This window comes from Petromyzon marinus, unplaced genomic scaffold, assembly GCF_048934315.1.
Source record: "Petromyzon marinus isolate PM22_M1 ecotype Great Lakes invasive population unplaced genomic scaffold, UKy_Petmar_22M1.pri1.0 PM_G_Scaffold_2, whole genome shotgun sequence".
NCBI lineage: Eukaryota > Metazoa > Chordata > Hyperoartia > Petromyzontiformes > Petromyzontidae > Petromyzon > Petromyzon marinus.
Genome location: NW_027422761.1, coordinates 4,845,356 through 4,858,193, shown reverse-complemented (window position 1 = coordinate 4,858,193; position 12,838 = coordinate 4,845,356). Strand labels below are relative to the sequence as shown.

General features: G+C 51.4%; 1 long non-coding RNA gene across 1 annotated transcript; it reads left to right on the top strand.

Moving 5' to 3' along the window:
• Positions 1–191: 191 nt before the first annotated feature.
• On the top strand, positions 192–4,179 carry LOC142912380 (uncharacterized). The gene is made up of 3 exons (XR_012934047.1): positions 192–364; positions 2,309–2,421; positions 3,610–4,179. It is a non-coding gene; the product is annotated as an uncharacterized LOC142912380 (long non-coding RNA).
• The last annotated feature ends 8,659 nt before the right edge of the window (positions 4,180–12,838 follow it).

Genomic DNA, 12,838 nt, shown 5'->3' with positions numbered 1-12,838 from the left:
TTACGTTTCGCAGGTTTCTTTCTAAGTTTATTCGGTTTCTATTTCAGCTTATTGGGTTTTCTCCTAGCGAATGGGCAGTGATGAGTCTATGGGCAGTGCTGGGTCTACGGGCAGTGCTTATCAGTTCTACGGAATCTGAGCCTCGCCCTCCCCCACGTGATCGCCTATCCGCGCTACGTTTTCTGAAAGCGTCAAGCTAAGGCCTCTGACGTGATCACAGGCACGCGCGCGGTCACCCGTCCGTGGTAGTGACACGGAACGTCGGACATAAGCGACCTCCTCTTCCACCAGCGCACTAGGAAATAGTTTTAGTGTGTAACCTCATCAAGACCCCTCCCCCAGACACCTACGGAGCTTTGCGCCGGTAAGTGCCGTAGTGAGGCCTGGTCCCCGGGAGGCTCGCCGGTCTCGGCTAGATTGCTCACCCGGCCCAGGGTGGCGATGTTGGCCGCCTGGGGCTCCCTGGGGAGACAAAGGCGGCCGCGCGCTCAGGCGCTTGGTCACCCCATCGTGCGCCACACGGCGGCTGCTGCTGCTGGAGACTGAACAGCGGCTTGCCCCCCAAGGGTCTCGTTCCAGGGCTCGTACGGTGGGGGGGGGGGGCATCTCTATAGTTTGTCTTTGATGGTGGTGGTGGTGATGTTGGTGGTGGTGGTGGTGATGGTGGTGGTGATGGTGGTGGTGGTGATGTTGGTGGTGGTGGTGATGTTGGTGGTGGTGGTGATGGTGATGTTGGTGGTGGTGATGGTGGTGGTGATGGTGGTGATGTTGATGGTGGTGGTGGTGATGGTGGTGGTGATGATGGTGGTGGTGATGATGGTGGTGGTGATGGTGGTGATGGTGATGTTGGTGGTGATGTTGGTGGTGGTGATGGTGGTGGTGATGGTGGTGATGTTGGTGGTGGTGATGTTGGTGGTGGTGATGTTGGTGGTGGTGTTGGTGGTGATGGTGGTGGTGATGTTGGTGGTGGTGATGTTGGTGGTGGTGATGTTGGTGGTGGTGATGGTGGGGATGTTGGTGGTGATGTTGGTGGTGGTGATGTTGGTGGTGGTGTTGGAGGTGGTGGGGATGTTGGTGGTGATGTTGGTGGTGTTGGTGGTGGTGGTGATGTTGGTGGTGGTGATGTTGGTGGTGATGTTGGTGGTGGTGGGGATGTTGGTGGTGATGTTGGTGATGGTGGTGGTGATGGTGGTGGTGATGTTGGTGGTGATGTTGGTGGTGGTGGTGATGTTGGTGGTGGTGGGAATGTTAGTGGTGGTGATGTTGGTGGTGATGTTGGTGGTGGTGGTGATGTTGGTGGTGGTGTTGGTGGTGGTGGGGATGTTGGTGGTGATGTTGGTGGTGGTGGTGTTGGTGGTGGTGGTGGTGATGTTGGTGGTGGTGGTGATGGTGGTGATGTTGGTGGTGATGGTGGTGGTGGGGATGTTGGTGGTGATGTTGGTGATGGTGGTGGTGGTGGTGATGTTGGTGGTGATGTTGGTGGTGATGTTGGTGGTGGTGGGGATGTTAGTGGTGGTGATGTTGGTGGTGGTGGTGGTGATGTTGGTGGTGGTGATGTTGGTGGTGGTGGTGATGTTGGTGGTGGTGGTGATGTTGGTGGTGGTGATGGTGATGTTGGTGGTGGTGATGGTGCTGTTGGTGGTGGTGATGTTGGTGATGGTGATGTTTGTGGTGGTGATGTTGGTGGTGATGCTGGTGGTGGTGATGGTGGTGGTGATGCTGGTGGTGGTGATGGTGGTGGTGATGGTGGTGGATGGAGCGTTTGTGTGAACTAATATAAATGACGGTGTCAAAAATCATTACGTTAAAGGATTTGGCCTTTAAAACGTAGCAAAGCATTTATTTGCAAGGCAATTTAACAAATTGCACGAACATGAACCATTCAAAAACGTGTCGTAACGTGACTGATCAAACATCACGAAAACGTCTGAGGCCTGCGCCCAAAACAATTACCACACTCCCGGTCAAAGTGCGCCGTGTAATCTGGGAAACGGGGGCATTACAGGAGAAAGGTAAAATTTAATTTAACAACAATAATAACAATATTTGGACAAGTTCGGCAGGCCGGATTAAAAAGCCCAACGGGCCGTGCTTTGCCCACGTCTGGCCTAACCCGTGTAGAGACAGAGCTACGGGATCGCTTCGTGACGCAGGAGTGAAGTGCCCAACGGGCCGTGCTTTGCCCACGTCTGGCCTAACCCGTGTAGAGACGGAGCTACGGGATCGCTTCGTGACGCAGGAGTGAAGTGTGACGTGGCCCTTGCAGTACCGTGAACGCCTCACGAGGGGGGTGCCCTTCACCCCGCAGCGGATAGACCACGGCTGAGACTGATGACGGACCGGTTGAGGGTCACGGCGTTCCTCTGAGGCCGAATGAATCAGCCTCGCCCCCCTCCGCTGCACTCCGGGCTCTCACGTGATGTATCCTCTACACAAATTGAACGTCTCTGAATATGGATTGAACTGTCGCCGGTTCCAACGTGCAAGCCTCATCTCCCCTCTTACACCAGGCACCGCCTCCGTGCGCTCTGCGCTGCAGGAGCCAAAGCTTTTTGATCGAAGCGGCGAGTTGACCTTCTCCTTGTGTAGAGGTCAACCCTCGATTCGTCATTTGCCTCGCCTTCTCCTCTTGCTGCCTCCAAGATCTGGAACTTACTTCCCTCAACCATCTCTCCACGTCCAAGCTAAATACATTTCCTCCTCTTCTCTGCCTATGGCCGTCTCTCTCTTAAAATACCGGACAAATATCACGCCTCGTTGTTACCGGTTAGGTGCACGCGTCTGTTGTGGTATAGCGTCGTGAGATTCGGTTGCATGTAGATGCTCTCTAAATTAAAAATCGTGTTAACTTATTCTGTACAAGCCACACCACTGTCGTCATGTATAATTATCACACACACACACACACCACTCGCGCTATTCGCCACGGCAGAGTTAATCGTGTAGGCAATGTCACAACAGTAGCGCAGCTACCGACCTACTCACCTACAAAGAGTGCAATATAGCTAGGAGCTGATATGATTAGTCGATTAAGTGAATTGACCAAACTTATAACTTTTGTGTGCATGTATGTTGTTGAACTTCTTTCACGCTGTACGGTAGTTAACCGTGCCAATCAGAGATGTGGGGGAAGGACGAAAGACTAAACACAAAGCAGTTAAATTTTGATTTAAAGCTTTCGTGACTGCAGTAATTCATATTCTTAGCTCTTTCGGTAAAGTCACGTTGAAGGGAAGCAATAAAATAATTAAATATATATAACAATACAAATCATGATGACCGTTTGTGTTATGGTCGAAACGTCTTGAGAATTTTTATTGTGTTTTATATATTTTATTATTTTATTGTTTCCGTTCAACGTGACTTTACCGAAAGAGCTAAGAACACAAAAAGCAGTTCTAAAGAAATGAGTTTGAAATCTAGATGTGAATGTGCATAGCTCCAGTGGCTTCCTAATATAGTAATAAAAAATATTCCAGGCGGCTGCAGAAACACACCTGACAGCGTGCGACACCGTGACCGTCTTTGTTCGGTGGCTGAACCAAAAGGCACTGCGAGGGTGACCGCAGTTTGCGTGAAGGTTCCTTAACCAGAGGAACGTGTGGTCAGTAACTCGGGTGGATTAAAAAACAGCGACCGTTTCAGCGTCATGCTTCCCGAAGGTAGGAAACCCCTTACAAGCCACGCCCAGCATGATACAACTGATTATGCCGCGCCCATAACCTCCCATCCAGTGGCACATATGCGGACAAATTTAAAAAAAAGCTAATTGTTATCCAATTTGTCGAGTAATGAAACCGATATATTTGGTTGAGTGATCGACGACTTGAGAAATATGATGATATCCCAGCTCTAATTATAACTGCGGTTATTTAAGAGATGGTCAAAGCAAAATTCATCACCCTAATTCATGACACATTTATAAATTCTGATATATATAAAATATTTTACTTAATTAAAACCATGCGATATTATTTATTTCGTTATTGAGCTGCGTGAATTGTAAAACATGCACTCCATTGATTTAAAATATCCATTTAAAAATCGTATCCTTTTAGCAACTTGATCAAAACCTATTTGCGATTTCGCATCTTCATGAGATCAAAGATGAATCGGCCCACTCTGAAACACAAGCAAAATGAATATCTGAATATGAATGGCGTGACGAAATAAAATATATCCTGGATCGTTTTGGTGAACGCTACACTAACAACAATACTCATTTCTATACAACGTCTGGCTCGCGTGATTACTCTGTGTGGTTCATAAGGTGGGGCGTGTGCTGCTTTGATGATGGCAATTCAACCCCCGACCCACCACCCTCCCCAACAACTCGCTCCAACCATTCTGCGGTCATGATTTGGGACTGTGATTCCATTTGCAAGTAAACTCACATTTTAACAACGAGGGTTTGAAAGCATTAAGCATTAAGATCTGTCTGCATGTCTGCTCTGTTGTAAAGATGATCCAATATGAACACAATTGTAATACAACAGCTCTGTTGCTGTTAGGGACCATACAATGTTGAAAACTGGCCACAATTGATTAAACGGCCCACTCATGGTCCAGAGCAGAACTCGGTACCACCTAAGTTAGCAAAACTTCAGTCGTACCCATTTATTTGAATGGAAAATGAAAGTAAATTACTTGATAGTCTCACTCATTGAATTTGTTTATCACTGGCCACGTAGAGAAATTGCAACTGCTCAATTTAGGCCACCTCACGTGGTACCGACAAAGGAGACATCTCATGGGCTATGGAAAAATAAGAATAGGTTGTATCCTTTCTGGCAATAAAACAGATCTTAAGATTCATTGAAGAAGGTTTCTGGTTGGTGTTTGAACATCTAAACACCCGTTTTGTTGCCAAAAAAGGATCAAATCTATTCTTATTTTGTCATACTTTGATACCGGCAAAACGGTCTCATTTTGAAGCGTCTCTTGGACTATTGGATGGGGAGAAATAAACCGGCGCTAAAAGTCAGTGCCGACCTCTCCTGTCGTGCCCAGTGACGTCATCACGGGCGAAGTTCACCACGCGAAGTCAAACGCCGCCTCGTGAGCGCCGCTCGAAACGCAAAATCATCGCTCGGTGAACATTTCCGTGGACAAACAAACGCATGCCGGGAACCGTGTGTGTTTGTGTTTCTTGTTTCCTCTGCGCAATGTGGGGGAGGGCTTCATCCAGCAGTGGATTGACAAAAGCGCTGTATGCATACTGCACAGGCTACGCTAACGCCACATTTAGGCCCATGGACCGAACAAACGCGTCTCTCCTTCTCCATCCGTCTCCACTCTCTCTCTCTTCCTCTCTTCACTGTTGGCCTGTAGGTTTGGGCCGAGCGAGTTCCTGCCGGGGATTTGGCTTTTCAGGAGCTGATTCCCCCCGTGGCTTTGTCGGCACGAGGCGACCGCGCAGAGTGTCAAGGGCTCCACCGGGCCCCAAGCCGCTGCCCCAGCACCACCGTAGTAGCCAAACCACCGGTGCTCGGCATGGCCTGCATGAAGGTCCTGCTGGACCTCATGTTGCGCACGGGGTACAACATTGTCCAGGAGAACGGACAGAGGAAGTTCGGACCACCGCCTGACTGGCAGGGGCCCCCTCCCGCCCATGGCTGCGAGGTGTTTCTGGGGAGGATCCCGCGCGACCTCTACGAGGATGAGCTGGTGCCCGTGCTGGAGACGGTGGGGAAGCTCTACCAGCTCCGCCTCATGATGGATTATAGCGGAGAGACCCGCGGCTATGCGTTCGCTACCTACGCCACGCTCGCCCAAGCCACGGGTGCCATCAAGAAACTCGACAAGGTAGAGATCCGTCCCGGACGCCGCATTGCAGTCTGCATCAGCGTGGACAATCGCCGCCTCTTCATTGGGGGGCTGCCAAAGGACAAGAAGCGAGCGGAGGTGATGATGGCGATGAGCGGTGCCACGGAGGGCGTGGTGGACGTCAAGATGAGCGTTTGTCGCTGGGACAAAACCCTCAACCGAGGCTACGCGTTCATCGAGTACGGGAGCCATCACGCGGCCGCCATGGCCCGGAAGAAGCTCCTTCGAATCAACTTCCGGCCATGGGGCCGGACCATCAAGGCGGAGTGGCACACGGTGGTTGCGGCTGCGACAACGGAAGACGAGGACGAGATGGAGGCGGCGGTGCCAGACCTGCTGCAGCCGGAGTGCACGGGCACCGGCAAAGCCGCACACAGCCTGTTTGAGGGCTGGGGGGCACGCACGCGCCTGTGGTGGGTACCTCTCCACCTGCGGCCCATGCCCATTGCTCTCGAGGCGCTGCCGGAGGCGGCCATGCTGTCGTGGGATATGCGGCTGCGGATGCTGTGCCGGACCGCCGGCATCAGCTACCCAATCTTCGAGCTGCACGCTCACTCGGAGCCCGGGATGCCCGTGGGCCTCCTCTATAAGGTGTCGGTTTCCGGGGTGGGAGAAGGCGCCATCATCTTCCCCGAATTTCTGAGCTCAAGCATGGAGGGAGCACGGGAGGTGGCGTGTCAGCTCGACTACAACATCCTCACCAAGTCGAATCCTCCTGGCAGTAGTGGTGATGGCGGTGGTGGTGATGGTGGTGGTGGTGGTGGCGATGGCGGTGGTAGGCCGGGCTGCACTGCCGTCACCGGACAACGTCGAGCGGCGGCAGCATCAGCGGCGTCGTCGTCCCACGGCCTTTGCTGTCCCGTGAGCGACAGGGCGCTGCCGTGGCCGCTGGCGGTGGCGGGACCACAAAGGGCGAGGAGGAGGAGGTGGTGGTGGTGGTGATGGAGGAGGAGGGCGATGAAAAGGAGGAGGTGGATGAGAAGGAGGAGGTGGATGAGGTGGATGAGAAGGAGGCGGTGGATGAAAAGGAGGAGGTGGATGAGAAGGAGGAGGTGGATGAGAAGGTGGATGAGAATGTGGATGAGGAGGCGGTGGATGAGAAGGATGAGGGGAAGGTGGTTGAGTAGAAGGACGAGGTGGAGGGTGACTTTGTGTGGTGGTTTATAACCACCACCCCCTGCTCCGATGCCATTCCCACACGGGAGGGGGGCAGCCGTGGCTCCCCCTCACACTTGGAACCAGGTACATACACAAATACATACACACATAAACATACACAATATACATACACACATATAAACACATACACAAATAAACACATACACAATATACATACACACACATAAACACATACACAAATACATACACACATAAACACATACACAATATACATACACACATATGAACACATACACAAATACATACACATATAAACATACACACATATATACAAACAAACAAACATCCCCCGTATAGCCTTAACAGACTGTAGGGGCAAGTGCTGTTAGCGAGCACCTATGAAGGCCGCAACGGTACACGAGGGGGTGGGTGGCCAGCACCACGCCCGACCGCCTTTGTCTCCCAGTGGCGATGTTTACACACCGCACCAGGTATTCATTTGAGGCTGAGTCGACCTAGGGGAGGCCCAGGACCGGTTCAGATAATCGTCACTTCTGTTGGCCGTGAGCGGGAATCGAACCCGGGTCGCCAGGTTCATAGCGCAGCGCGCTAACCACTACACTACCGCTCCCCACACACATATATACATACACATATATACATACACATATATACATACGCACATATATACATACAACAACAACCGCCATTTGCCACTAAGTGGCGGTGACGTCACCACGACGCTTGTGCCAGGCTATGTGCACCGTGAGGCCACGTGAAGTGTCGAACGCCCGCTGGCAGGAGGTCACTGGGCAGACCCAGGTGCCACGGGTCGACTGACTGAGATGACTGGCTGATGCACCACCTGTGCCCCCTACTGTGCCAACCTGCTGTGCTTTAGCCACCCGGCGCTCCGCTCGTTGTTCTGAGCGTCGCTTCTCCGCCCTCCGTTGTTGTTGGAGGGCGACTGCCTCCAACTGCCCAGTAGCGTCCTTCACGAGCCTCCTCCACAGAGGCCGATCTTGACACCGCTGGTACCAGTCACCGGCAAGTCCACTCAGCTCCACGTCCTCCTGTACCACATCACTCCATCTCTTCTCTAGCCCGTGCCGCGCCCGCTTAGCCCCCTCAATCCGGCCAAACAAAAGCTGTTTCGGCATGCGGTGGCTGGGCATGCGGGCTACATGACCCAGCCATCGCAGCCTTGCCTGCCGGAGGAGCTCACCGATGGGAACCTGCCCAGATCTTTCTAGGATTTGTGAGCTCCTCACACAATCCAGTCTGGTTAAACCCAGGATGGATCGTAGGCAGGCCAGCCTAAATGTTTCTAACCGGCAAAGATGTTCCATTAGGGGGGTCCACGTTTCGCAAGCGTAGAGAAGGGGGGGAATGACCGTGGCCGAGAAGACCTGAAGCTTAGTGCGGAGCGACAGACCAGGTAGCTTCCACACAGCGTTACGCAACCGATGAAAAGATATTGCCGCTCGACTGATTCGGAGTGAGACCTCTGCTGTTAAACTGGAGCCAGTCATAAGCACACTGCCCAGGTATGGGAAACTCTCCACTCTCTCCACAACTGCCCCATCACCGATTGGGAGTTGTGGGGGTGGAGTGTCCGATGGTACAAAATACCCAGGCAGGTGCTTAGTTTTGGTGGGGCTGATGGTAAGGCCCCACCTCTTAGTGGCACGCTCCAGTCTCAGCAGCAGCGTCTCCAACTCCTCCTCTGACTGAGCAGCTATTACCAAATCATCAGCATACATAACGTGGTTGAGCAATAGGGAGCCATCCCTTGACCGCACCCGGGCATCGATTAGCCTCCCATTATATCTGTACCATATGGAGATTCCCCCGGTACAGCTTTTGAAGGCTTCACGAACTACGTGGTCAAAATAGATGTTAAATAATGTGGGAGCCAGAGGACATCCTTGTCGCACCCCAAGGTGTACAGGGAATGGCTCTGACTCCCGGCCACGTAGTTTTACCCGGGCCCGCTCACCATCATGAAGGTCCTTAATGATCGTGAGCAGAGGGTCAGGTACTCCAAAAGCACGAAGAACGACCCAGAGCCCAGGCCTACTGATGGTATCATAGGCCTTGACCAGGTCAATAAAGCAGAGATGTAGGTCTTGTTGGAATTCCCTACACCTCTGCTGTAGCAGACGGACAGAAAATATGGCATCTGTGCAGGACCGCCCTTTCCTGAAACCGCATTGGGGCTCCGCAAGCCTCTCCTCAGCGTGCCTGGCAAGGCGATGCTGAATAATTTTTGCCAGGACCTTTCCCGGCACACTGAGGAGTGAGATGCCCCTGTAGTTGTTACAGTCTGTGCGGTCCCCCTTCTTAAAAAGGGGGACCACCAGGGCATCCTTCCAATCCTGCGGAACCCGTCCGGTGGTCCAGACTGTTGTTATGATGTCATATAGGGCAGTCTGTGCACAAACGCCACCCTCCCTCAGCATTTCGCTTGGGAGATCATCTCTGCCCGCTGCCTTTCCTGGTCTCAGACTCCGGATTGCCTTCAATACTTCCTCAGCAGATGGCACCTCAGCCAGCCACTCACAGGGGGTGACTTCTTCCAATATTTGAGGCACCGCAGCCTCAGCAGGGTCATCCTCACTTTGTGCCACGATGTTTTCCTGGCTGAGGGATTTTCCCTCCCCCAGGACCTCACAGAAATGCTCAGCAAATCTGCGAACCTGTTCCTGGGGGTCGGAGATTGGATCACCGTTTTTTCCCCTAATGATGGTAATAGGTGTGGTGCTGCAGGGGCCACTGAGGCAGACTCCATCTCCTCAGCAACCCGCGACCACCACCCATCCTTGCAGCGCCTCACGGCTCTCCGAACCTCCGAGCGAAGGCTGCGGTAAGCCTCCTCATTCTCTGACGTGGGATTCTGTAGCCGATGACAGTGGGCCTGTCGCTTTTTCTCAACCATCCTGAACACCTCCTCTGTCAGCCAGGGTCTCTGGGGAGGTCTGGACCGCGTACCCAAAGCAGCCATTGCAGCTGCATGAGTCACAGTCCTAAACCTCGCCCATTTACCCTCGACATCAGGAGGAGTCTGGGACGATGCCAATCCCAGCCGCAAGCGATGATGAAATTCTCGCTTGCAACTTTCATCAGATAATTGAGACCAGGCCACTTTATGTTGGAATGGGGTCCTGGGTGTACACCCACCACCGGAGTGGAAGAATGGCAGGCGCATCTTACAGATGACTAGTCGATGGTCAGAGGGCAGATCAGCTCCACGGTAGGTCCTGGTGTCAAGGACATGGGCTCGCATCCGCTGATCCGTCACTATGTAGTCCAGCAGATGTTCTTGCTTGGACCCGGCATGCATCCATGATGTTGTGTGGATGCGCCAATGCCGGAACAGCGTGTTGGTAATTACAAGCCCATTGACTGCACAAAAATCTAGCAGCCTCCTACCGTTGTTATTGAGCTGATCTGACCCATGCCCTGCAATCACTCCAGACCAGGTACCAGCATCATGACCAACTCGGGCATTGAAGTACCCAACAAGATGACTCTATCCCGAGGGGCCACTTTAGCCAGCACCTGTTACAGGAGGTCATAGAAGGCATCTGACTCATCGGCTTTGCCTGCATCCCTCCACGGATGTTCATCTTCGGTGGGGGCATAAGTAACCACGACCACCACTCCTCGCCTCCAGTTGATGGGAAGGCGAGCCCAAAGTAGCCTGGGGATTAGAGCTTCCCACACCTCACCCCCACGCTCCCACGCCCCCTTCATTCTTTTGTTCAAAAGAAGAGCCACACCCTGTTGTTTGGCAGTCTCCTGCCCCGAGCAGAGGACTGTCCACCCCTCATTGTGGCAGGAGCCAGAGCCGGTCCACCGGACCTCCTGAATGCCGCAGAAATCCAGGCAGTACCGGTCCAACACCCGACAGAGGAGTGGCAGCCTCTCCTCCGCAGTGAGCATTCGAACATGCCACGTTGCCACACGTAGTGGCTTTACGTTGTTTCTGGAGGAGCCCCGAGGGTAGAGATTCAATCTCCTGGCTGGCCACGTGGAATGTTCGAACGCTCGCTGCGGAGGAGAGGCTGCCACTCCCCTATCGGAAGGTGGCCCGGCACTGCCTGCATCTCTGCCGTATTTGGGAGGTCCGGTAGACTGGCGCTGGCTCCTGCCACCATGAGGGGTGGCACCATCAGTAGGCTTGGGCTCTGGCTTTGTTCTTCGTGCTATTGGACTCTCTGCTCACGACCATTAAGCACCTTCATGATGGTGGGCTGGCCCGGGTAAAACTACGTGGCTGGGAGTTAGAGCCATTCCCTATTCACCTTGGGGTGCGACAGGGATGTCCTCTGGTTCCCACATTATTTAACATCTATTTCGGCCATGTAGTTCGTGAAACCTTCAATGGCTGTACCGGAGGAATTACCATCAGCCCCACCAAAACTAAGCACCTGCCTGGGTTCATTCTTTGGTTCTTTCGGTAAAGTCACGTAGAATGAGAACAAAATAATAAATTGATAAAATAAAATAACACAATAAAATTCTCATGACGTTTCGGTCACAACACAAGCGGCCTTCATCAGGTGAAGGGACGAGACTGTCTGGAGGACAGCGCTGGAGCGAACACAGCCAAGCTCAGACCGCGACCTTTAAGCTGTGTTATAAGAAACAGAGTGCCTTGACAAAGGAATTAGCATAGAATTTAGCATTGAAAAAGCTGAGTGATTAGCTTGTGACTGGTCACAGAAATGGCTATGTTAAAGTCAAAGCATACACATCCACAGAGGCACCCCTTGACAAAGGAATTAGCATAGAATTTAGCATTGAAATAGCTGAGTGATTAGCTTGTGACTTGTCACAGAAATGGCTATGTTAAAGTCAAAGCATACACATTCACAGAGGCACCTAGTGCAAATCAAACAAGAGAATTTAGTATTGAAATAACTGAGGGATTAGCTTGTGACTGGTCAAAGAAATAGTTATGGTAAAGTCAAAGCCTACACATCTACAGATGCACCTAGTACAAATCAAACAGGAGAATTTAGCATTGAAAAGCACAGAGACAATTTCAACCGAGAAGATGGATTCTGGCTTAGTAACCATTGGAAAGATGTTTAAACCATTTCCGTTCTTAATTAATTGTATTTTATGATGACCTTCAGACTGCAGCTCTTTCGCTGGCATTGACTCTTAATACCTCTCACACCACGGTTAATGGTATGGTTTACAACATGGAGTATAACAGCGCCTCGCAGCTGTCTCTCTCCCCCTCCTCCATTCCAACCATGGATGAACTCGTCCATCTGAACGGGGCTCGTAGCTATGCGTGGTGCTAAAGTTGAGGGTAAGAATCCACCCATTTTTTTGCCATATAGCATTGTGATATATAACGACTTATTGTTGGTAGCTTAGCTGATTGGAGAATATATAGAGTTTATTGATAACATTGAGGTAATTTATATTTTAGTTTTTTATTGGTTTACTATATAGCATTCATTATATAGTGTAGTGTATACTCAGTTACTGTTAATAGCTCAGATGTGTAGGCTTTGACTTTAACATAGCCATTTCTGTGACCAGTCACAAGCTAATCACTCAGTTATTTCAATGCTTAATTCTCCTGTTTGATTTGTACTAGGTGCCTCTGTAGATGTGTAGGCTTTAACATAAATATTTCTATGACCAGTCACAAGCTAATCCCTCAGTTATTTCGATGCTAAATTCTCCTGTTTGATTTGTACTAGGTGCGTCTCTGAATGTGTATGCTTTGACTTTAACATAGCCATTTCTGTGACAAGTCACAAGCTAATCACTCAGCTATTTCAATGCTAAATTCTATGCTAATTCCTTTGTCAAGGCACTCTGTTTCTTCTCACACAACTTAAAGGTCGCAGTCTGAGCTTGGCTGTGT